The following is a 23,944-nucleotide window of genomic DNA, read 5'->3' as shown; positions in this document are numbered from 1 at the left end:
AACTCTTTGATCGCCTCCAAGGTGCCCACATCTTTACCAAACTGGACTTAAGAGGTGCTTATAATCTCATCCGCATCAGGGAGGGGGATGAATGGAAAACGGCATTTAACACTGGAGATGGACACTTTGAGTATCTGGTCATGCCCTTTGGCCTGTGCAACGCCCCTGCCGTCTTCCAAGACTTTGTTAATGAAATTTTTCGTGATCTCTTATATTCTTGTGTTGTTGTGTATCTGGACGATATTCTGATTTTTTCTGCCAACCTAGAAGAACACCGCCAACATGTCCGCATGGTTCTTCAGAGACTTCGTGACAATCAACTTTATGCCAAAATGGAGAAATGTCTGTTTGAATGTCAATCTCTTCCTTTCCTAGGATACTTGGTCTCTGGCCGGGGACTACAAATGGATCCAGACAAACTCTCTGCCGTCTTAGATTGGCCACGCCCCTCCGGACTCCGTGCTATCCAACGTTTTTTGGGGTTCGCCAATTATTACAGACAATTTATTCCTCATTTTTCCACCATTGTGGCCCCTATCGTGGCTTTAACCAAAAAGAATGCCAATCCTAAGTCATGGCCTCCTCAAGCGGAAGACGCCTTTAAACGGCTCAAGGCTGCCTTTTCTTCTGCCCCCGTGCTCTCCAGACCTGACCCATCTAAACCCTTCCTATTGGAGGTTGATGCCTCCTCAGTAGGAGCTGGAGCGGTTCTTCTACAAAAAAATTCTTCCGGGCATGCTGTTACTTGTGGTTTTTTTTCTAGGACCTTTTCTCCGGCGGAGAGGAACTACTCCATTGGGGATCGAGAGCTACTGGCCATTAAATTAGCACTTGAGGAATGGAGGCATCTGCTGGAGGGATCAAAATTTCCAGTTATTATTTACACCGATCACAAGAATCTCTCCTATCTCCAGTCTGCCCAACGGCTGAATCCTCGCCAGGCCAGGTGGTCTCTGTTCTTTGCCCGGTTTAATTTTGAAATTCACTTTCGCCCTACAGATAAGAACATTAGGGCCGATGCTCTCTCTCGTTCCTCGGACGCCTCGGAAGTAGAGCTCTCTCCGCAACACATCATTCCTCCTGACTGCCTGATCTCCACTTCTCCAGCCTCCATCAGGCAAACTCCTCCAGGGAAGACCTTCGTCTCTCCACGCCAATGCCTCAGAATCCTCAAATGGGGTCACTCCTCCCATCTCGCAGGCCATGCGGGCATCAAGAAATCCGTGCAACTCATCTCTCGTTTCTATTGGTGGCCGACTCTGGAGACGGATGTTGTTGATTTTGTGCGGGCCTGCACTGTCTGTGCCCGGGATAAGACTCCTCGCCAGAAGCCCGCTGGTCTTCTTCATCCTCTGCCTGTCCCCGAACAGCCTTGGTCTCTGATTGGTATGGACTTTATTACAGACTTACCCCCATCCCGTGGCAACACTGTTGTTTGGGTGGTCGTTGATCGATTTTCCAAGATGGCACATTTTATTCCTCTTCCTGGTCTTCCTTCAGCGCCTCAGTTGGCAAAACAATTTTTTGTACACATTTTTCGTCTTCACGGGTTGCCCACGCAGATCGTCTCGGATAGAGGCGTCCAATTCGTGTCAAAATTCTGGAGGGCTCTCTGTAAACAACTCAAGATTAAATTAAACTTTTCTTCTGCTTATCATCATCAGTCCAATGGGCAAGTAGAAAGAGTTAACCAGGTCCTGGGTGATTATTTACGGCATTTTGTTTCCTCCCGCCAGGATGACTGGGCAGATCTTCTACCATGGGCCTAATTCTCGTATAACTTCAGAGTCTCTGAGTCTTCTTCCAAATCCCCATTTTTCGTGGTGTACGGCCGTCACCCTCTTCCCCCCCTCCCTACTCCCTTGCCCTCTGGTTTGCCCGCTGTGGATGAAATAACTCGTGATCTTTCCACCATATGGAAAGAGACCCAAAATTCTCTCTTACAGGCTTCATCACGCATGAAGAAGTTTGCTGATAAGAAAAGAAGAGCTCCCCCCATTTTATCTCCCGGAGACAAGGTATGGCTCTCCGCTAAATATGTCCGCTTCCGTGTTCCCAGCTACAAATTGGGACCACGCTATCTTGGTCCTTTCAAAATTTTGTGCCAGATTAATCCTGTCTCTTACAAACTTCTTCTTCCTCCTTCTCTTCGTATTCCTAATGCCTTTCACGTTTCTCTTCTTAAACCACTCATCATCAACCGTTTCTCTCCCAAACTTGTTTCTCCCACTCCTGTTTCCGGCTCCTCGGACATCTTCTCCGTAAAGGAGATACTGGCCTCCAAGAAGGTCAGAGGGAAAACCTTTTTTTTGGTCGATTGGGAGGGCTGTGGTCCTGAAGAGAGATCCTGGGAACCTGAGGACAATATCCTAGACAAAAGTCTGGTCCTCAGGTTCTCAGGCTCCAAGAAGAGGGGGAGACCCAAGGGGGGGGTACTGTTACGCCGAGCGCTCCGGGTCCCCGCTCCTCCCCGGAGCGCTCGCTACACTCTCGCTATTGCAGCGCTCCGGTCAGATCCACTGACCCGGTGCGCTGCGATCCTGCCTCCAGCCGGGATGCGATTCGCGATGCGGGTGGCGCCCGCTCGCGATGCGCACCCCGGCTCCCGTACCTGACTCGCTCTCCGTCGGTCCTGTCCCGGCGCGCGCGGCCCCGCTCCCTAGGGCGCGCGCGCGCCGGGTCTCTGCGATTTAAAGGGCCACTGCGCCGCTGATTGGCGCAGTGGTTCTAATTAGTGTGTTCACCTGTGCACTCCCTATGTATACCTCACTTCCCCTGCACTCCCTCGCCGGATCTTGTTGCCATTGTGCCAGTGAAAGCGTTTCCTTGTGTGTTCCTAGCCTGTGTTCCAGACCTCCTGCCGTTGCCCCTGACTACGATCCTTGCTGCCTGCTCCGACCTTCTGCTACGTCCGACCTTGCTTCTGTCTACTCCCTTGTACCGCGCCTATCTTCAGCAGTCAGAGAGGTTGAGCCGTTGCTAGTGGATACGACCTGGTCACTACCGCCGCAGCAAGACCATCCCGCTTTGCGGCGGGCTCTGGTGAACACCAGTAGTGACTTAGAACCGGTCCACTAGCACGGTCCACGCCAATCCCTCTCTGGCACAGAGGATCCACCTTCTGCCAGCCGGCATCGTGACAAACCATTTCACAAAAACCCACTCTCCTAAATCCCATTGTTGCTCCTTCGCTTCTGAGCCCTCTAGTGCACCCGCCGAACACTTGACATACACATGTGAGGTATTTTCTTACTTGAGAAAAATTGGGTTACAAATTTTGAGAGGATTTTTTTTCCTTTTACCCCTTGTAAAAAGTAAAAAATTGGGTCTACAAGAACATGCCAGTGTAAAAAATGAAGATTTAGAATTTTCTCCTTCACTTTGCTGCTATTCCTGTGAAACACCTAAAGGGTTAACACACTTACTGAATGTCATTTTGAATAACTTTGAGGGGTGCAGTTTTTATAATTGGGTCATTTTTGGGGTATTTCTAACCAGAAGACCCTTCAAATCCTTCAATTTATACGTGGAGGTGTGTAAACTCCATATGTTAATGCGCCTTGAACATTTTCCAGGCAGCATTAGGGTTGCACCTGTGAGGCCATGCACCTATATCAGCCAACTTGGGTGGGGCTTGTAGCCTCTCTCCCTCCTCCCATTGTATGTGTGCCTAGTCACGCTGGAGGGAACTGGGAGTAGGCTGCATGTCGACCTAGTGCTGCTGTAATTGCCCACTGGCCCCTGGTTTTTGCTTTATACGCACAGGTAGGTTAGCGTTAGGTCCCGTGCCATCTGAGAAACCTTGGCGTTGGTGTGCGGGCTCTGGTGTGTCCTTTATATAAGGATACACTGGCGAATGTCTCAATTTTAACATCAGTGTTGAGGGATTAGCCAATGTCATTGTATACATCTACCGCAGTAGTGCACCTAAATTTCTGTATTAGTACCCGCCGAACACTTGACATACACATATGAGGTATTTTCTTACTTGAGAAAAATTGGGTTACAAATTTTGAGAGGATTTTTTTTCCTTTTACCCCTTGTAAAAAGTAAAAAATTGGGTCTACAAGAACATGCCAGTGTAAAAAATGAAGATTTAGAATTTTCTCCTTCACTTTGCTGCTATTCCTGTGAAACACCTAAAGGGTTAACACACTTACTGAATGTCATTTTGAATACTTTGAGGGGTGCAGTTTTTATAATTGGGTCATTTATGGGGTATTTCTAACCAGAAGACCCTTCAAATCCACATTAAACCTGAACTGGTCCCTGAAAAATTCTGATTTTGAAAATTTTGCAAAAAATTGGAAAATTGCTGCTGAACTTTGAAGCCCTCTGATGTTTTCCAAAAGTAAAAACTCATCAATTTTATGAAGCAAACATATAGTAGACATATTGTATATGTGAATCAATATATCATTTATTTGGAATATCCATATTCCTTATAAGCAGAGAGCTTCAAAGTTAGAAAAATGCAACATTTTCAAATTTTTCATGAAATTTTTGAATTTTTCACCAAGAAAGGATGCAAGAATCGACGAAAATTTACCACTAACATAAAGTAAAATATGTCACGAAAAACTATCTCGGAATCAAATTTATAAGTAAAAGCATCCCAGAGTTATTAATGCTTAAAGTGACAGTGGTCAGATTTGCAAAAAATGCTCCCGTTCTTAGGGTCATAATGGGCTCCGTCCCCAAGGGGTTAAAACACCAGGTATGATGTTGTATCGATCAGGTAGTGATCAGGTAGTGACCGCAAACAACAGCGAACAGTCCATTTGCACAACCGCAAACTCCCCATTTGCATAAGGTTGGATACCAAGCTAGCCATGTCCCGTTCCTTGTTCTCACTGATGTCATCGAAGGTCTCTTCCTCCACCCAGCCACGTACAACACCAAGGGTCCCTGAAAGGTGACAACAAGCCCCCTGGGACACCTGCTGTGTTTGGTCTTCCACCTCCTCAAAGCCACCTTCCTCCTCTGACTCCTCTTCTTCAGACTCCTCTCTCTGTGCTGCCTCTCTCTGCATTATTATAAGGTGTGTTAAGTAGTACTATTTCTATCAGTTTAATCCCTGTTACGTCCCCTATCAGGGGACGTGTATATAGCATCGATTTTAGGAACCGGGAAATGCAAAAAGATGCTTGCTCTGACCTCCTACTTCAAATTTGGGGCACTGCATGTGCAATGTAATGTGCCACCAGATAGAAGCGGTGTGTTAAGTGGTACTATTCTTATCAGTTTAATCCCTGTTACATCCCCTATCAGGGGACGTGTATATGGCATCGATTTTAGGAACCGGGAGATGGAAAAAGATGCTTGGTCTGAACTCCTACTTCAAATTTGGGGCACTGCGTGTGCAATGTAATGTGCCACCAGATAGGAATAGTACTACTTAACACATCGCTCCTATCAGTTTAATCCCTGTTATGTGCCTTTTCTTTTTTGTTTGGTTTTAGAAGCCACCGTGCAGTACCAGAGGCCAGAAAAACTATGCATGTACACATGCCTGAAAAATTAGGTATTGTTGCAGCCACGGCTGTAGCCGTGGCCAGAAAAATTGATGTTTGTTTCCCAGGCAGAAAGTGCCCTAAAACATTGCGGCTTGAACCCTAGTTAATGGCGGATAAGTCACGCAAGTCATCCGGCATTCAGAGATAAAATACAGCAGCGTGTGGACCATTTTTAGCCCAAGGCAGCTCATCTCATCAGGCCTTTTATAGTCGAATGCATCGCCCACTGTCAGTCCCTTCGGGATCCATCCCTCATTCATCTTAATAAAGGTGAGGTAATCTACACTTTTTTGACCTAGGCGACTTCTCTTCTCAGTTACAATACCTCCTGCTGCACTGAAGGTCCTTTCTGACAGGACACTTGAAGCGGGACAGGCCAGAAGTTCTATCGCAAATTGGGATAGCTCAGGCCACAGGTCAAACCGGCACACCCAGTAGTCAAGGGGTTCATCGCTCCTCAGAGTGTCGATATCTGCGGTTAAGGTCAGGTAGTCTGCTACCTGTCGGTCAAGTCGTTCTCTCATGGTGGACCCTGAAGGGCTGTGGCGATGCGTAGGACTTAAAAAGCTCTGCATGTCCTCCATCAACAACACGTCTGTAAAGCATCCTGTCCTTGCCGGCGTGGTCGTGAGAGGAGGAGGAGGATTACTTTCACCTCTTCCCCTGTTAGATCCCTGTTGTGCTGTGACATGACCCTTATACGCTGTGTACAGCATACTTTTTAATTTATTTTGGACCTGCTGCATCCTTTCCGCCTTGCGGTAATTCGGTACATGTCAGGCACGTTCTGCTTATACCTGGGGTCTAGTAACGTGGACACCCAGTACAGATCGTTCTCCTTCAGCCTTTTTATACGAGGGTCCCTCAACAGGCACGACAGCATGAAAGACCCCATTTGCACAAGGTTGGATGCCGAGCTACTCATGTCCCGTTCCTTGTCCTCAGTGATCTCAATGAAGGTATGTTCTTCCCCCCAGCCACGTACAACACCACGGGTACCAGATAGGTGAAAACGAGCACCCTTGGATGCCTGTTGCGGTTGGTCTTCCTCCTCCTCCTCAAAGCCACATTCCTCCTCTGACTCCTCTTCCTCACAATCCTCTTCCAGCATTGCCGCAGGTCCAGCAAACAATGCTGATAAGGCTGTTTCTGGTGGTGATGGGGACCACAACTCTTCCATTTCCTGTTCACGCTCATCTCCAGCCTGATCCAGCACTCTTTGCTGGGCACGTTCCAGGAAGAAAACAAATGGTATGATGTCGCTGATGGTGCCTTCGGTGCGACTGACTAGGTTTGTCACCTCCTCAAAAGGATGCATAAGCCTACAGGCATTGCTCATGAGCGTCCAGTAACGTGGCAAAAAAATTCCCAGCTCCGCAGATGATGTCCTATCACCCCGGTCATACAAATACTCGTTAATGGCTTTTTCTTGCTGGAGCAGGCGGTCAAACATTAGGAGTTTTGAATTCCAACTTGTTGGGCTGTCGCAAATCAAGCGCCTCACTGGCATGTTGTTTCGCCACTGGATATCTGAAAAGTGCGCCATGGCCGTGTAGGAACGCAAGAAATGGCCACACATCTTCCTGGCCTGCTTCAGGACGTCCTGTAAGCCTGAGAACTTATGCACAAAGCGTTGCACGATCAGATCACACACATGTGCCATGCAAGGCACATGTGTCAACTTGCCCAAATTAAATGCCACCAACAAATTTGTTCTGTTGTCACAAACCACCTTGCCAATCTCCAGTTAGTGCGGAGTCAGCCACTGGTCCACCTGTGCGTTCAGGGCCAACAGGAGCGCTGGTGGTGCAGTGTGACTCTCTGCTATCAGGCAAGTCAACCCCAAGACGGCGTGACACTGCCGTATCCAGGATGTGAAATAGCACCTGGGGATCGGGGGGGGGTGCCGTTGATGTGGAGCAAGATGCATCAGTAGAAGAGGACTCAGCCGAGAAGGTTATGGAAGAGGAGGGAGTAGGAGGAGTAGAGGAGGTGGCAGCAGGCCTGTCTGCAAGTCGTGGCGGTGTCACCAACTCCTCTGCAGAGCCACGCATTCCATGCTTGGCAGCCGTCACCAGGTTTACCCAATGCGCAGTGTAGGTGATATACCTGCCCTGACCATGCTTTGCAGACCAGTATCAGTGGTCAGATGGACCCTTGCCCCAACACTGTGTGCCAGACATGCCATTACTTCCTTTTGCACAATCGAGTACAGGTTGGGGATTGCCTTTTGTGCAAAGAAATTTTGGCCAGGTACCTTCCACTGCGGTGTCCCAGACTCCACCAGCAGGAACTGCTCAAGGCGGGAGAGAGACAGAGAGGCGGATGGTTGAGAGGGGGCAAGGAGGACAGCAGTGGTTGACGTGGCTGAAGATGCTGGACCAGGAGGAGGATGGCGGCTTTCACTTTGTGTGCTGCTTGTACTGACGTGTTGATCCCATAGGCATTTGTGATGTGACATCATGTGCCTTCGCAAAGCAGTTGTACCTAGGTGGGTGTTGGACTTCCCATGACTCAGTTTCTTTTGGCACAGGTTGAAAATGGCCTCGCTGTTGTCAGAGGCAGACACACAAAAAAAATGCCACACTGCTGAGCTCTGCAATGACGGCATTCTGGTGGTGGCAACAGCATGCATGGATTGGTGTCCCGTCTGGCTGACCCCGGGTGCCGATGCATGCTGTCTGACTGTGCCACTAGCTCCTTGCGACGACCTCCCCCTGCTTCCAACTCGTCTCCTCCTCCTCTCTGTCTCCCTATCTGAACTTTCCCCCTGTTCTTCTTCTCTTCTAGTGGGCACCCACGTGGCATCCACGGACGCATCGTCATCATCAACCGCTTTATTTGTATCTGAAAACTCAGCAAAGGAAGCAGCAGCGGGTACAGCATCATCATCATCACACCGTACGTCCATGTGTGTAATGCTGCCAGACTGAGACATATCCCTGTTATCTACATATTCTGGCAATAATGGTTGTGCATCACTAATTTCTTCCAACTGATGTGTAAATAACTCCTCTGACAGATCAAGTGAAGCAGCTGTGGTGCTAGTGCTGGTGGTTGCGGCAGGCGGGCGAGTGGTCACTTGAGAGGTGCCCGAAGCTAAGCTAGAGGAGGAGGATGGTGCGTCAAGGTTCCGAGCAGAAGCTGTAGAAGATTGGGTGTCCTGTGTTAGCCAGTCAACTATGTCCTCAGAACTTTGTGAGTTCAGGGTACGTGGCCTCTGAACACTGACCATTATTCTAGGGCCAAAGGGAATCACAGCACCACGACCACGACGGCCCCTGTGGGGAGGCCTGCCTCTGCCTATCATTTTTTTTTCAATTAGTGGTACTATGCGTGCAAGCTACTGTGACAACAGATATGAGTGGCACTGTGCACTGGCAGAAGTTGGCAGAGTAGACGCTGTAGGCCTGACACACACGCTTGCAGACAACTAACTGCTATTCAATCTATGACAGTAAAAATTGTAAAAAATAAATTAATGTACACTACTGTTACACCAGATATGAATTGCACTAGTGTGACACAGAGCCCTGGCAGGCCCAAAAACTCCCAAGTGTGAAGTAAACTGACCGATATTATTTTACAGCCATAAAAGGTTTTATTTTTGTTAAATGTACACTACTGTTACATCAAACATGACTTGCACTAGGGTGACACTGAGCCCTGGCGGGCCAAAAAACTCCCAAGTGTGAAGTAAACTGACTGATATTATTTCACAGCCAAAAAAGGTTTTTTTTTGTTAAATGCACACTATTTTTACACCAGATATGACTTGCACTGGTGGGACACTGAGCCCTGGCAGGCCAAAAAACTCCCAAATGTGAAGTAAACTGATTAATATTATTTCACAGTCAAAAGATTTTTTTTTTTTTTGTTAAATGGACACTACTGTTACACCAGATATGAGTAGCACTGGTGTGCCCTTGTAGGCCCTGAAACGCACTTGTGTGATGGAAAGTGACCGATAATATTTCACAGTCAAAAAGTGTTTTTTTTTTTTTAAATGCAAGCTATTGTGACACCAGATATCAGTGGTGGCACTGGGCAAGTGGGCACAATATACGCTGTGAGCCTGAAACACATGCTGGCAGGCAGGCAAATTCTATTAGATTACACAGGGGGGGGAAAAATGCAGACTGATGTTTGAGCCCTAAAAAGTTTTCCACCGGAGTACCCCTTTAAACCAGGGGTTCCCAACCAGGGTGCCTCCAGCTGTTGCAAAACACATGTGTGAAAGAAACTGACTGCTATATTACTGCTATATTGCAAGCTATTGTGACAGCAGATATGAGTGGTGCCACTGGGCAAGTGGGCACAATATACGCTGTGAGCCCGACACACGCTGCCAGGCAGGCAAATGCTTTTTTTGGGTGCTGTCCTTACAACAGAGATCAGATGAGTCCTTCAGGAGTGTAGTGGACCCGGAACAAACCACCTAGCTATCGTTTTGCCTATTAAATTAGGAGCAGGTTCACTATCCCTCCTCTCTCTAACCATGCAGCTTCAGAATGAAGCTAAAATGGAGTCTGTGCAGGAGGTGGGAGGGTCTGGAAGGGAGGGTCTGCTGCTGATTGGCTGGAATGTGTCTGCTGACTGTGAAACACAAGGTCAAAGTTTACTGCAATGATGATGAATAGGGGGTGGATCGAACATCGCATATGTTCGCACGGCACGACGAACGCGAGCAAGCTATGTTCTCAGGGAACTGTTCGCCGGCGAACAATTCGCAACATCTCTAATGATGACCTGACATGTATTATCACCAATGGGATGTACTGCTACTACCATCTAACCTTGCACATAGACAACCTGCCATGATCCAAAAAAAGAAAGAATTTCGTATAATTTATCCAAATTTTTTTAAATTTACAAAAGCTATTTCTGCTCTGTCAAGAGGTTCTTTACTATTTTGAGACACTGTCGCCAATCCTGTTGCAATTCTCAAAAAGATAAAAAAAAATGAATGCTTGAAAAATCCATTGCGTCTTCCGATACCTATGTGCACCCCGGCAGGCAACAACCGTAACCTAGCCTCAAAGCCACAAAAAAACGACTTGAATACATGTCTAGCAGTATTATACAGGGTAGGGGAGAAGATGTCTGATCACGGGTGGCCTGCTGCTGGGGCCCCCTCGGGATTTTCCACATTCCCGCGGCAGTCATTGTGATGTCACAGCCATGCCCCCCTGACGTCACACCACCCTCCTCCATTCAGGTCTATGGGAGGGGACATGTAGGCCGACACGCCCCCTCCCATAGACATGAAAGGAGGAGTTTAGTGTGACGCCACAAGGGGCATGGCCTTGAAATCACGATCACGGGCTCTGAGCTGGAGCACCGGAGTATCCCTTTAATGTTATTATTTATATATATATTTTTTATGGGGATGTATGAGGGCTCATTTTTGAGCCATGAGCTGTACTTTTTGCAGTACCATTTTTATTTAGATAGGACTATTTTTATTGCTTTTTATAATTTTTTTCCTGGTATTTGAAGTCACCAAAAATGAGCAATTATGGACTTTAATATTTTTCTTTTACATTTACGCAGTTCACTGTGAGTTTTCTTTAAGGTAATATGTTAATAGTTTGGACATTTCTGCACGTGGTGATACCAAATATGTTTATTTTTATTTTTTACATTTATATTATTTGAAAAATGGGAAGGGGAGAATGATTTAAACTTTTATGTGGAGGGGCTTATATACATTTATAAAGTTTTTTCACTATATTTTACACACCATAGGAGACTATCACATAAATAGACATTATTTTGTCTTAACGTATTCCCACCTATGAAATGATTATATATCACAGGGTGAAAAAAGGGTTAATATTTAACTTTTACTAAAATACGGTAAATTTTTAGACCCCACAAAAACATACAAATCATCCCTTGGACCCCAAAATCCAGTACATAAAAAAGGGGACATTGAAGTGCACAAATTCAATGTTCACTATCAGGGCTGGCCATTGGGGTGTTTGACCTGGGCCAATTTCTTTGTCTGCATCCCAATCCTTAAAGGGGTACTATCGTGGAAAACTTTTTTTTTTTTAAATAAACTGGTGCCAGAAAGATTTGTAAATCACTTTCATTAAAAAATCTTAATCCTTCCAGTACTTTTTAGGGGCTGTATACTAAAGAGAAATCCAAAAAAGAAATGCATTTCCTGTGATGTCCTGACCACAGTGCTCTCTGCTGACCTCTGCTGTCCATTTTAGGAACTGCCCAGAGAAGCATATGTTTGCTATGGGGATTTTCTCTAGTTCCTAAAATGGACAGCAGAGGTCAACAGAGAGCTCTGTGGTCAGGACATCAAAGGAAATGCATTTCTTTTTTGGATTTCTCTTTAGTATACAGCCCCTAAAAAGTACTGGAAGGATTAAGATTTTTTAATAGAAGTCATTTACAAATCTGTTTAACTTTCTGGCACCAGTTGATTTAAAAAAAAAAAAAGGTTTTCACGGTAGTACCCATAACATGCAGAGCAGGAGGAAAGAAGCGACACCAGAAAACTGTGTGGGAGCAAGAGTAGGGAGAAGGTAAATGTCACAAGTAGTGCTAAAGCCAGACGTGCTGGCTGCGAGCACCCTCTGGCCCTGTCCTCCCGTGCTGCTTCTGCCGCCATTTGCATCGCGGAATGCACCTGCACACGAATGCCGGGCTCTCACTCTGCTCTTTGCATCTTTGTCCCCTCCACTGTTCCCTGCTGTCGGCGCGTGGGTCCCCGTCTCCTAGGGTGCGCACCCTCGGCTTCCTCAGATTTAAAGAGCCAGCACACCATTGATTGATGCTTGTCTGGTCCTGTGTCTATTTAACCCCACACTTCCTTCCTGTCCTTGCCGAATCTGTGTTCACTAGCCCTAGAGAAAGCATTTCTGTTGTGTGTTGTTTACAGTGTTCCTGACCTCCTAGCTTCATTCCTGACCACCCTCCTGTGCTGCCTGCCCTGGCCAGTCCAGACTACGAGCTTGCCTCATCCTACCTGTGCTACGTAACACCTCAGCAGCCTGTGTGGACTAGTTGTATCAGGGGTAGCAACCCCGCTGCCGCCTGCCGTGGCAAGTCCATCCCGCTTTGCTGCGTTCTCTGGTGAAAACCAGCGGCACCTTAGACTCCGCTCCCTGGTACGGCCCACGCCATCATCCACACAGGTTCAGCGGATTCACTGCTCCACTGCCGTTTCAGTAAATATGGTGGGTTTTGTCATCTTTGTGGTGCTTCAAAGAGACCAACTGTTACGCCGAGCGCTCCGGGTCCCCGCTCCTCCCCGGAGCGCTCGCTACACTTCCCTCACTGCAGCGCCCCGGTCGGTTCCACGGACCCGGGGCGCTGCGTTACCACCTCCGGCCGGGATGCGATTCGCGATGCGGGTAGCGCCCGCTCGCGATGCGCACCCCGGCTCCCGTACCTTACTCGCTCCCCGTCAGTTCTGTCCCGGCACGCGCGGCCCCGCTCCCTAGGGCGCGCGCGCGCCGGGTCTTTGCGATTTAAAGGGCCACTGCACCGCTGATTGGTGCAGTGGTTCCAATTAGTGTTTACACCTGTGCACTTCCCTATATCACCTCACTTCCCCTTCACTCCCTCGCCGGATCTTGTTGCCCTAGTGCCAGTGAAAGCGTTCCTTGTGTGTTCCTTGCCTGTGATTCCAGACCTTCTGCCGTTGCCCCTGACTACGATCCTTGCTGCCTGCCCCGACCTTCTGCTACGTCCGACCTTGCTTCTGTCTACTCCCTTGTACCGCGCCTATCTTCAGCAGCCAGAGAGGTTGAGCCGTTGCTAGGGGATACGACCTGGTCACTACCGCCGCAGCAAGACCATCCCGCTTTGCGGCGGGCTCTGGTGAAAACCAGTAGTGACTTAGAACCGATCCTCTAGCACGGTCCACGCCAATCCCTCTCTGGCACAGAGGATCCACTACCTGCCAGCCGGCATCGTGACAGTAGATCCGGCCATGGATCCCGCTGAAGTTCCTCTGCCAGTTGTCGCTGACCTCACCACGGTGGTCGCCCAGCAGTCACAACAGATTGCGCAACAAGGCCAACAGCTGTCTCAACTGACTGTTATGCTACAACAGTTACTACCACAGCTCCAGCAATCATCTCCTCCGCCAGCTCCTGTACCTCCTCCGCAGCGAGTGGCCGCTTCTGGAATACGACTATCCTTGCCGGATAAATTTGATGGGGACTCTAAGTTTTGCCGTGGCTTTCTTTCCCAATGTTCATTACACTTGGAGATGATGTCGGACCAGTTCCCCACTGAAAGGTCTAAGGTGGCTTTCGTAGTCAGCCTGCTGTCTGGAAAAGCCCTGGCTTGGGCCACACCGCTCTGGGACCGCAATGACCCCGTCACTGCCTCTGTACACTCCTTCTTCTCGGAAATTCGAAGTGTCTTTGAGGAACCTGCCCGAGCCTCTTCTGCTGAGACTGCCCTGTTGAACCTGGTCCAGGGTAATTCTTCCGTTGGCGAGTATGCCGTACAGTTCCGTACCCTTGCTTCAGAATTATCCTGGAATAATGAGGCACTCTGCGCGACCTTTAAAAAAGGCCTATCCAGCAACATTAAAGATGTTCTGGCCGCACGAGAAATCCCTGCTAACCTACATGAACTCATCCATCTTGCCACTCGCATTGACATGCGTTTTTCCGAACGGCGTCAGGAGCTCCGCCAGGATATGGACTCTGTTCGCACGAGGCGTTTCTTCTCCCCGGCTCCTCTCTCCTCTGGTCCCCTGCAATCTGTTCCTGTGCCTCCCGCCGTGGAGGCTATGCAGGTCGACCGGTCTCGCCTGACACCCCAAGAGAGGACACGACGCCGCATGGAGAATCTCTGCCTGTACTGTGCTAGTACCGAACACTTCCTGAAGGATTGTCCTATCCGTCCTCCCCGCCTGGAAAGACGTCCGCTGACTCCGCACAAAGGTGAGACAGTCCTTGATGTCTACTCTGCTTCTCCACGTCTTACTGTGCCTGTGCGGATGTCTGCCTCTGCCTTCTCCTTCTCTGCTGTGGCCTTCTTGGACTCTGGATCTGCAGGAAATTTCATCTTAGCCTCTCTCGTCAACAGGTTCAACATCCCGGTGACCAGTCTCGCCAGACCCCTCTACATCAATTGTGTAAACAATGAAAGATTGGACTGTACTATACGTTTCCGCACGGAGCCCCTTCTAATGTGCATCGGATCTCATCACGAGAGGATTGAACTGTTGGTCCTCCCCAATTGCACTTCTGAAATCCTTCTTGGACTTCCCTGGCTTCAACTCCATTCCCCAATCCTGGATTGGTCCACTGGGGAGATCAAGAGTTGGGGGCCCTCTTGTTCCAAGGACTGCTTAAAACCGGTTCCCAGTAAACCTTGCCGTGTCCCTGTGCTTCCTCATGTAACCGGTCTCCCTAAGGCCTATATGGACTTTGCGGACGTTTTTTGCAAAAAACAAGCTGAGACTCTACCTCCTCACAGGCCTTATGATTGTCCCATTGACCTCCTCCCGGGCACTACTCCACCCCGGGGCAGAATCTATCCTCTGTCCGTCCCAGAGACTCTTGCCATGTCTGAATACGTCCAAGAAAATTTAAAAAAGGGCTTTATCCGTAAATCCTCCTCTCCTGCCGGAGCCGGATTTTTCTTTGTGTCCAAAAAAGATGGCTCTCTACGTCCTTGCATTGACTACCGCGGTCTTAATAAAATCACGGTTAAGAACCGCTACCCCCTACCCCTCATCTCTGAACTCTTTGATCGTCTCCAAGGTGCCCATATTTTTACCAAACTGGACTTAAGAGGTGCTTATAATCTCATCCGCATCAGAGAGGGGGATGAATGGAAAACGGCATTTAACACCAGAGATGGACACTTTGAGTATCTGGTCATGCCCTTTGGTCTATGCAACGCCCCTGCCGTCTTCCAAGACTTTGTTAATGAAATTTTTCGTGATCTACTATACTCCTGTGTTGTTGTATATCTGGACGATATCCTGATCTTTTCTGCCAATCTTGAAGAACACCGCCAGCATGTCCGTATGGTTCTTCAGAGACTTCGTGATAATCAACTCTATGCCAAAATAGAGAAATGTCTGTTTGAATGCCAATCTCTTCCTTTTCTAGGATACTTGGTCTCTGGCCAGGGACTACAAATGGACCCAGATAAACTCTCTGCCGTCTTAGATTGGCCACGCCCCTCCGGACTCCGTGCCATCCAACGTTTTTTGGGGTTCGCCAATTATTACAGGCAATTTATTCCACATTTTTCTACCATTGTGGCTCCTATTGTGGCTTTAACAAAAAAAAATGCCGATCCCAAGTCTTGGCCTCCTCAAGCGGAAGACGCCTTTAAACGACTCAAGTCTGCCTTTTCTTCGGCTCCCGTGCTCTCCAGACCTGACCCATCTAAACCCTTCCTATTGGAGGTTGATGCCTCCTCAGTGGGAGCTGGAGCTGTCCTTCTACAAAAAAACTCTTCCGGGCATGCTGTTACTTGTGGTTTTTTTTCCAGGACCTTCTCTCCGGCGGAGAGGAACTACTCCATCGGGGATCGAGAGCTTCTAGCCATTAAATTAGCACTTGAGGAATGGAGGCATCTGCTGGAGGGATCAAGATTTCCAGTTATTATTTACACCGATCACAAGAACCTCTCCTACCTCCAGTCTGCCCAACGGCTGAATCCTCGTCAGGCCAGGTGGTCTCTGTTCTTTGCCCGATTTAATTTTGAAATTCACTTTCGGCCTGCTGATAAAAACATTAGGGCCGATGCTCTCTCTCGTTCCTCAGATGCCTCTGAAATTGAACTCTCTCCTCAACACATCATTCCTCCTGACTGCCTGATTTCCACTTCTCCAGCCTCCATCAGGCAAACTCCTCCAGGAAAGACCTTTGTTTCTCCACGCCAACGCCTTGGGATCCTCAAATGGGGTCACTCCTCCCATCTCGCAGGTCATGCGGGCATCAAGAAATCTGTGCAACTCATCTCTCGCTTCTATTGGTGGCCGACTCTAGAGACTGATGTGGTGGACTTTGTGCGAGCCTGCACTATCTGTGCCCGGGATAAGACTCCTCGCCAGAAGCCCGCTGGTTTTCTTCATCCTCTACCTGTCCCCGAACAACCTTGGTCTCTGATTGGTATGGATTTTATTACTGACTTACCCCCATCCCATGGCAACACTGTTATTTGGGTGGTCGTTGATCGATTCTCCAAAATGGCACATTTCATCCCTCTTCCTGGTCTTCCTTCAGCGCCTCAGTTGGCTAAACAATTTTTTGTACACATTTTTCGTCTTCACGGGTTGCCTACACAGATCGTCTCGGATAGAGGCGTCCAATTTGTGTCTAAATTCTGGAGGGCTCTCTGTAAACAACTCAAGATTAAATTAAATTTTTCTTCTGCATACCATCCTCAATCCAATGGACAAGTAGAGAGAATTAACCAGATCTTGGGTGACTATTTACGACATTTTGTTTCCTCCCGCCAGGATGACTGGGCAGATCTTCTACCTTGGGCCGAATTCTCGTATAATTTCAGAATCTCTGAATCTTCCTCCAAATCTCCGTTTTTCGTGGTGTACGGCCGTCACCCTCTTCCCCCCCTCCCTACCCCCTTGCCCTCTGGTCTGCCCGCTGTGGATGAAATTTCTCGTGATCTTTCCACCATATGGAAAGAGACCCAAAATTCTCTCTTACAGGCTTCTTCTCGCATGAAGAGATTCGCAGATAAGAAAAGAAGAGCTCCTCCCATTTTTTCCCCTGGAGACAAGGTATGGCTCTCCGCTAAATATGTCCGTTTCCGTGTCCCGAGCTATAAGTTGGGACCACGCTATCTTGGTCCTTTTAAAGTTTTGTGTCAAATTAATCCTGTCTCTTACAAACTTCTTCTTCCTCCTTCTCTTCGTATCCCTAATGCCTTTCACGTCTCTCTTCTTAAACCTCTCATCCTCAACCGTTTTTCTCCTAAATCTGTTCCTCCCACTCCTGTTTCCGGCTCCTCGGACATCTTCTCTGTTAAAGAGATTTTGGCCTCTAAAAAGGTCAGGGGAAGAACTTTTTTTTTAGTGGATTGGGAGGGTTGTGGTCCAGAAGAGAGGTCCTGGGAACCTGAGGACAATATCCTGGACAAAAGTCTGATCCTCAGGTTCTCAGGCCCCAAGAAGAGGGGGAGACCCAAGGGGGGGGGTACTGTTACGCCGAGCGCTCCGGGTCCCCGCTCCTCCCCGGAGCGCTCGCTACACTTCCCTCACTGCAGCGCCCCGGTCGGTTCCACGGACCCGGGGCGCTGCGTTACCACCTCCGGCCGGGATGCGATTCGCGATGCGGGTAGCGCCCGCTCGCGATGCGCACCCCGGCTCCCGTACCTTACTCGCTCCCCGTCAGTTCTGTCCCGGCACGCGCGGCCCCGCTCCCTAGGGCGCGCGCGCGCCGGGTCTTTGCGATTTAAAGGGCCACTGCACCGCTGATTGGTGCAGTGGTTCCAATTAGTGTTTACACCTGTGCACTTCCCTATATCACCTCACTTCCCCTTCACTCCCTCGCCGGATCTTGTTGCCCTAGTGCCAGTGAAAGCGTTCCTTGTGTGTTCCTTGCCTGTGATTCCAGACCTTCTGCCGTTGCCCCTGACTACGATCCTTGCTGCCTGCCCCGACCTTCTGCTACGTCCGACCTTGCTTCTGTCTACTCCCTTGTACCGCGCCTATCTTCAGCAGCCAGAGAGGTTGAGCCGTTGCTAGGGGATACGACCTGGTCACTACCGCCGCAGCAAGACCATCCCGCTTTGCGGCGGGCTCTGGTGAAAACCAGTAGTGACTTAGAACCGATCCTCTAGCACGGTCCACGCCAATCCCTCTCTGGCACAGAGGATCCACTACCTGCCAGCCGGCATCGTGACACCAACATTGGTGTCATTTCAATAAGCCAGGAGTAGTACTTAGGTCCAATTTCAGGTTTAAGATGGGGGATCAGTGTGAAGTGCCTACTCACACAGTGACTGGTAAAGTGACTAACTAGAAAAGAGCAACCCCTGCCCCTGATAAAGGGTAAACCCTGCCCCAAACTGCAGTTGTCCTTGTTAGTGCCTTGCCCAGAATTAGTTTCTAAAGGTTGGATCAGGGCAGGGGTCATCCTTTTCAGGACAGTTGTTAGTTGCTGCGTTAACAGGGTAAACACTTGACAGGGATAGACTGGGGCTGAGATTGCATTTTTCAGGGCAGCCACTCCACCAGTCCCTGTACTAATAGGGATATACTATTGATTGGTCTATGCATGAATAGGGTGAGTAACTTCCTCCATATTGGACAAGCCATTTTACCTAATTACTACTCCAAACTTAATAAAGTGACACCTATACTGGGACATCTGGAGCATCATAGGATGGGTGAGATTGTTCATGGGCCCTTTTGCTACCATTTTATATGGTAAAGATTGTGCCCTTCAGGGTCTCTTTGATGTGTTTTAATATGTTGTTTTTGCTTTTGTAGTCCATGGGCTCATGTGTATGTCTTTTGTGGGGTCTAACTAGTTTAACATATATTGAGTAAAAGTTAAAAGGTATCTGAGTTTCCAAAACTTTTTGATATGTCCTAGAAACATATCAAAGGTTTTGTTTGGTCGTGGACTGGGTGTTCAAACCCCGACAGAATACAAAAATGAGATAGGATAGAAACACACTGCCATAAGATTCCCTTCATACACTGCAGGATGGCCCATAGACTTGCATTATCACACCGTGAGAAAAGGTTTTTAGTGCTTACTCCTCCCCCCCTCATTCTAGTGATCAGTCAGGGTCTGAACACCCAGACCCCGACCGATCAAATCCTTTGACAGGTTCCTAGTAGCAAATTTATTTGGAAACTCTGTGCCTCTATTAGTTTTAGTCTGTATACCCGCCTTCTGTGATTTTCTTTGCTGACAGGTATATTTCCCGTTGTGGGACCTGTTAATAATTTACCCAAATATAAAAGAAGAGACACAAACACAACAATAGTGAACAAAGGTGATTTTATTATTCAATTATATATTATATTTAGACTGAAATGAGATACAGAGTATACAGATAACATTTACTTATGTATGTTCTATAGTATATACACTAAGGTATTTTGCATACTTTAACTTTTACTGTATATTGTATAAAATTAAAGTGGTACTCTGCCCCAAGACATCTTATCCCCTATCCAAGGGATAGGGGATAAGATGTCTGATCGCTGGGGTCCTGCCGCTGGGGACCCCCGCAATCTCGGTTGCGGCACCCCAGACATCCGGTGCACGGAGTGAACTTCGCTCTGTGCCAGATGACTGGCGATGCGGGGTGGAAGCTTGTGACATCACTGTCACGCCCGCTCCTGACATCACTGCCATGCCCCCTTATTGCAAGTCTATGGGAGGCCGTCACGTCCCCTCCCATAGACTTGCATTGAGTGGGCTTGGCTGTGACGTCACGAGCGGGGTGCGGCCGTGACATCATGAGCCTCCGGCACTGCACTGGATGCTCTAAACGAATGATGGGTGTAGAGAGAGAGAGGGCAGAGAGATCGTGGGGGTCCCCAGTGGTGGGACCCCGTGATCAGACATCTTATCCCCTATCCTTTGAATAGGGGATAAGATGTCTAGGGGCGGAGTACCCCTTTAAACAATCTCTTAAACCTTCTCCTAAAAAATGGAAACGTACTATGTGGCTGCTACATAGTACAATGATGTTTCCATTCGTGATTGGTTTTACCATAAATTGGTTACTGTATATTCTCCTGAGCCCGTTGGGAGGACTTCTCATTTCTCCACTTCCTATTCTTGAGTATGCAGCATCATGGTGGTAAATATCTTTCATGCCTTCGCCATTCCGGGTAACTATGTGGGATTGTGGTGCAGTATAGGATACATTGACAATATGGGACTTAGGCCTATATTTACAACTGGGACTTTTTTATTTTTTTAAATTTTATTTTAAAAAAATTTAAATTTTTGAATTGTGTAGAGCACGGGAATTTCCCTTTTCCTTCTGTTGCGTGACTCTTCCTTTTGAATGTTTTTTCTTCCATCCTATTTTTTTATTTAGGTGTTTTCTTGGCTTTATAAGTTCAATTTCAAGGAACAATATATATTCTTTGCATTTCTATACCTTGATGGTCTTGTATAAATCCAATAGAAAATAAAAATGGAACGTAGCACTCAGCCCAATGTTGCAAAAACTCATGGATACTTAATTTCAAAGACATTGACAAGGACTCGTTTTGCAGCTAAACCCGCTTAGTCACGCTTGGAGGCTTGCAAAATGGATTTTTTTTACAATGAAATATGCCTAAAAAACACACTATATCTATACACACTATACACAATAGAGTTATCTACATATGATAGCTGAGACTGTGTAGTTCGACTGAATTGAGCTACAGAAATCCATGCATGAAACAAACCAAACGTCCCTTATTTTGGTTACAGAAATTTTTCGCAGCAAAGCGGTCACAAGTGTATACACCCTTACTGTTTTTAAAGAATCACTCCTAGCACAAAGCAATATTTTGTGGCACGTAAGCCGCCTCTATAGTGTAAAATGGAGCATAGTTGTTGTCTTGGCCGGTTCCTTTTTGAACCATTTACTGACTCTTTTCCGGTCCTGACCTGGATCACATGACCGCCACTCCTACTCACTAGAACTTGCACTGTTTTTATGCACTCGCTCTCTAGTCACTCTAAAGGAGTGGTCTTAAACTGTGCCCCTCCCCCAGATGTTGCAAAACTTCAACTCCCTGCATGCCCGGACAGCCGTTGGCTGTCCGGACATGCTGGGAGTTTAAGTTTTGCAATATATGGAGGGCCACAGTTTGCTTCTTGTTGGAGTGAATAGGGAAAATTACTTCTGCAGCGAGTTTCGGCTGGTCTGTTTAGCGATCATGCGGTTAAGGTCAGGAAAGGCAGTAGAAGAAGTGGAGAAAAGACCTTGTCATCAAAGGTTTTTTTCTCCATTTCTTCTACTGCACTCTCACAGGTTGGGTTGCCCCCTCCCTGTGATGTTTGGGCACAGCAGCTTCATCCATGACGTTTGGATACCCCAGTATTAGGGGTGATATGCACTATAATCTCTAGAACAAGGCAAGAGGCCATCCAAAAATAACGCACGAGGCGCTGCCCTCCGGTCTCTATTTTTCTACTTCCACATAGGTCAGGAAAGGAACAGGGATGATAACTAGCTCATGAAGGCATTGGTAAAGAGGCTAACTAGACCACATTGTACACAAATCCTTTTTGTTGGAGTGCTTGTGTCATTTTATTGGGCTATAATCTGTATCTGACCCCCTGACCTAGATACAGAACTTCTGCCAAGGCAAAGACACCTAGTCATGGCAGACATCCCCTTGGAAAGATGACTTCTTAGCCTGGCTGTCATATAAACTAAATAGATGGAATGCAACATTGGTAAACAATTCCAGACTAAAAAAAATCCAGCAAAACCAAAAAAGTTGAAGAAATACATTCCGAAAACATTGATGCTCAGATACAAAGCAAAGCAAAAGAATGACACAATGGTAAATTTTATAGTCTTAAAATAAGCATTCAAGTGGCTTGTTCCATGCCTGTCCCAGTTCATCCTGATCATGTGATGGCACAAAGAGCCTAGAAGCATGAGGGATGAGACGGAATAAAAAAGGAAGAGCAAGACATTCCACAGAATATACATGCACAATCTGAACCGAAAGATTTCCTCGATATAAAGGTTGACTTCTTGAGTTGAATTTTCCGGCATGTCTATAAGACTGGGCAGGACTTCCACTGAGGAGAAACCAATGGACAGAAGCACAAACGTAATAATCAACCCAAGAGCTCTTCTGGAAATGATCTTCTCTAGATATAGAAATAAGACGATTTGGAAGTTACTTATCTTCAAACTGTAGAACACCGAGAGGAGAACCGAAAGCCATATATTGGAGTATGTAGAACATCTGAAGATCAAATCAACACCTATCAAATAGGCTGTAGGAAAATAGTCACCAAAACCTTTCCAAAATAAGATAACCAGTGAAGCAAACTGGAAGATGATCCTTGATGTGCCAATAGAAGTGATTAGGAGGTCAGCCGTGGTCAGGTGTCTTCCTTTCGACCAGTCCATGATACTGACTCCTACAATAAATAAATGTATCACTAATCCTATGATACATGTGATCCCGGCTGTACTGACCAGACACAGCTCCTGGATGTAGTTATCACTCTCTAGTAACATGACTATCTCTTCAGTGATCTGTCCGGGTGAGGTCGATGTTCTCTGATTCACCGAGCGATTGTTTTTATGTCTTTAGTTAATGCACATGGTAACCCAAAACCCAACGTCTACAAACCTCTATACAAATAAGTTTGAAACAATTCATTTGACTAAGTGTTTCTGGAGGCAGTATAAAGTATCAACGGTATGTAAATAATGATGCGAATGCAAATAACACACATTTAGACAGATATTATTAGAACCTAAACTTTTGAGATGTACAGTAAGAAACTACCTGCATTGATTTCACACACATTTATATATTTTTAAAATATTGTCTGTATGTAACTACAAAAAAAAAAAAAAAAAAAATATATATATATATATATATATATATCACAAAAGAAGACATCGGGCACTCAGGGAATTGCAGGTAAAACTTGTAGATGGCTTTATTCAGAACGCAATATATATGAAGAGGATTGCAGCAGTACACTTGGTCAAAAAATTGAGGCTCTTAGCACACTTTTTGATCAAAACGTGTCCCCCCATCCACCATGGGGAGGAGGCCTCATTTAGGATGGGACCCTAACACAAATTCTGAGCCTAACACTGGTAACCACTCACCTTTGCTGGGCATATAGCCTCTGACTGGGTGACATGCTGGATCCATTAACAGTTTAAAACACCACCTGTATATATATATATAACATATTTTTCGCCCTATAGGACGCACCGGCGTATAAGATTTTGAACCCAATAGTGGTCTTCAACCTACGGACCTCCAGATGTTGCAAAACTACAACTCCCAGCGTGCCCGGACAGCCGTTGGCTGTCCGGGCATGCTGGGAGTTTTAGTTTTGCAACATCTGGAGGTCCGCAGATTGAAGACCACTGCATAAGAGTTCATACTCACGTGTCCCCGCCGCTCCGGACCCGTCACCGCTGCCCTGGATGTCGCTGCATCGCTGTCGCCTTGTCCCCGTCGCTCCGGAGCGTCTCTGCTGCCGGCCGGGTATCCTCGCTCTCCGTCGCCGCCATCACGTCGTTACACATGCCGACGCACGTACGCAACGACGTGATGACGAGGAAGGAGAGCGCCGGCCATACAGGGGATCCCTGAACGGAGAAAACACCGAGGAGGCAGGTAAGGTCCCCCCCGGTGTCCTGTAAGCACTAAACCGGCTATTCAGTCAGGCTGTTCGGGACGCCGCGGTGAAATCGCTGAACAGCCGGGTTAGTGTTACTTTCCCTTC

This window comes from Hyla sarda, chromosome 3, assembly GCF_029499605.1.
Source record: "Hyla sarda isolate aHylSar1 chromosome 3, aHylSar1.hap1, whole genome shotgun sequence".
Classification (NCBI taxonomy): domain Eukaryota; kingdom Metazoa; phylum Chordata; class Amphibia; order Anura; family Hylidae; genus Hyla; species Hyla sarda.
The sequence above is the reverse complement of the archived record's forward strand: the minus strand, read 5'-3'. Positions refer to the sequence as shown.